The sequence below is a fragment of the Arvicola amphibius genome, chromosome 11 (genome assembly GCF_903992535.2).
Source record: "Arvicola amphibius chromosome 11, mArvAmp1.2, whole genome shotgun sequence".
In the NCBI taxonomy this organism is placed as follows: domain Eukaryota; kingdom Metazoa; phylum Chordata; class Mammalia; order Rodentia; family Cricetidae; genus Arvicola; species Arvicola amphibius.
In genome coordinates, this window is record NC_052057.2 from 102,251,423 (window position 1) to 102,254,103 (window position 2,681).

General features: G+C 39.4%; 1 pseudogene; it reads left to right on the top strand.

The window, feature by feature from the left end:
• The first annotated feature begins 1,154 nt into the window (after window positions 1-1,154).
• Window positions 1,155-2,224, top strand: LOC119826731 (annotated as a pseudogene).
• The last annotated feature ends 457 nt before the right edge of the window (window positions 2,225-2,681 follow it).

Here is a 2,681-nt window from a genome sequence, read left to right on the forward strand (position 1 = left end):
TAGAAATCGGTTAAATTAAGAGCTAGCCAATAAGAAGCTAGAGCTAATATGTCAAGCAATGATTTAATTAATAAAGTTTCTGTGTGAGTTTTTTTGGGCTGAGCAACTGGGAACAAGCAAGTGGCTTCTTAATATATACATACATACATACATACACACACACACACACACACACACACACCTTACCATTGTCATATAACTTTTTGCCTACTGCTATATGTTAACAGAGTAAAATAACATAGAGCTTACAGGATGGGGAAGTTCACTTTAAACTCATCAAATAGTTCAATTGGACTTATAAAAACTTATGGTGCACTATAGAATAATGGTGCCTGAAAAAGGCATGTCAAGGATTACTGAAATAACCACAAGACAGAGCAGAATCAGTCTAAAGGACAAATAATGAAAGCTGAACAAAAATAATAAATATGTCTTCTAAGCAATGCCATATCATAGAAGACAACAGTGGATTATAAGTTGTGACTTAGGTTTTAGTAAGACAAGTAAATTGCATAAATAATAAAATAATAAATAATTATGAAAAACAAAAATAAAAGTATTGAATAAGTATTTGACTAATTGCATATTCTATATAGTTTATGTGCGTAATCGGAAGTTTTCCTATATCCTGCAGTCACTCTCAAATAATCACTCAGATGTTTAATATTACTGATAAATGTTTAGCTGATAGATCAGGATTGTTACTAGCTAACTCTTACATTTAACTAACCCATTTCTATTAATCTATGTATTATCACATGGCTCATGGCTTATTACCTTATTTCTACATGCCCTGTTCTCTCAGTGGCTAGCTGGAATTTCCTGACTCCACCCTTCTCCTTCCCATCATACTTAGTTGGTTCACCCCACCTATTCTTTATGCCTGGCTACTGGCCAGTGTTCTATTAAACCAGTTTGAGTGGCAATTACAGTGCACAAGAAGATTATTCCACAAAATTATAATAAACAGACAAGTAAATACATAAATAATAGAATAATAAATATTTAAATGATGTATTAATTGCTAAAAATTGAATACTTGGTTTCCCTTGATATATCTCTATAAGCCAATACAAATTTTCAATTAAAAAGTACTGAAGCTCCTCTCGGTCCCATATTGAATTCGAGTTGGAAGAGGTGAGTCCGGTCTCAAAATGGAGGGCCATGATACAAAGGAACCAGAACAGTTGAGGAAACTGTTTATTGGTGGTCTGAGCTTTGAAACAACAGATGATGGCTTAAGAGAACATTTTGAGAAATGGGGCACACTTACAGACTGTGTGGTAATGAGAGATCCCCAAACAAAACGTTCCAGGGGCTTTGGTTTTGTGACCTACTCTTGTGTTGAAGAGGTGGATGCTGCAGTGTGTGCTCGGCCACACGAAGTTGATGGGCGTGTGGTGGAACCAAAGAGAGCCGTTTCTAGAGAGGATTCTGTAAAGCCTGGTGCCCATTTAACAGTGAAGAAAATCTTTGTTGGTGGTATTAAAGAGGATACAGAAGAGTATAACCTGGGAGACTACTTTGAAAAGTATGGCAAGATTGAAACCATAGAAGTTCTGGAAGACAGGCAGAGTGGGAAAAAGAGAGGATTTGCTTTTGTGACTTTTGATGACCATGACACAGATGATAAAATTGTTGTTTGGAAATACCACACTATTAATGGGCATAACTGTGAAGTGAAAAAGGCCCTTTCTATACAAGAGATGCAGTCTGCTGGATCACAGAGAGGCCGTGGAGGTGGATCTGGCAATTTTATGGGTCGTGGAGGGAACTTTGGAGGTGATGGAGGTAATTTTGGTCATGGTGGAAACTCTGGTGGAAGAGGAGGCTATAGTGGTGGAGGTGGTGGCAGCAGAGGTAGTTCTGGAGGTGGTGATGGTGGAGGTAATGGATTTGGAGGTGATGGTGGCGACTGTGGTGGTCCTGGTTACAGCAGGAGAGGAGGCTATGGTAGTGGTGGACCAGGCTGTGGAAACCAAGGTGGTGGATATGGTGGGGGGGGGGGGATATGACGGTTACAATCAATGGAGGAGGAAATTTTGGTGGAGGTAGCTACGGTGGTGGGAACTATAATGACTCTGGAAATTATAGTGGACAACAGCAATCAAATTATGGACCTATGAAAGGGGGCAGTTTTGGTGGAAGAAGCCCAGGCAGTCCCTATGGTGGTGGCTATGGATCAGGTGGTGGAAGTGGTGGATATGGTAGCAGAAGGTTTTAAAGAAACAGCAGAAAAGGGCTGCGGTTCTTAGCAGGAGAGAGAGCGAGGAGTTGTCAGGAAAGCTGCAGGTTCCTTTGAGACAGTCGTCCTAAATGCATTAGAGGAACTGTAAGAATCTGCCACAGAAGGAGCAATGATCCATAGTCAGAAAAGTTACTGCAGCTGAAACAGGAGGCCCTTCTTGTTCAGGACTGTCAGAGCCACAGTTTGCAAAAAGTGCAGCTATTGATTAATGCAATGTAGTGTCAATTAGATGCCCATTCCTGAGGTCTTTTTTTCTGTTGTAGATTTGTCTTTCTTTTTCTTTTCATTACATCAGGTATATTGTCCTGTAAATTGTGGTAGTGGTACCAGGAATAAAAAATTAAGGAATTTTTAACTTTTCGATATTTGTGTAGTTCAGTTTTTCCACATTTTAGTACAGAAACTTTAACAAAAAATACGCAGTTTTGAAGGT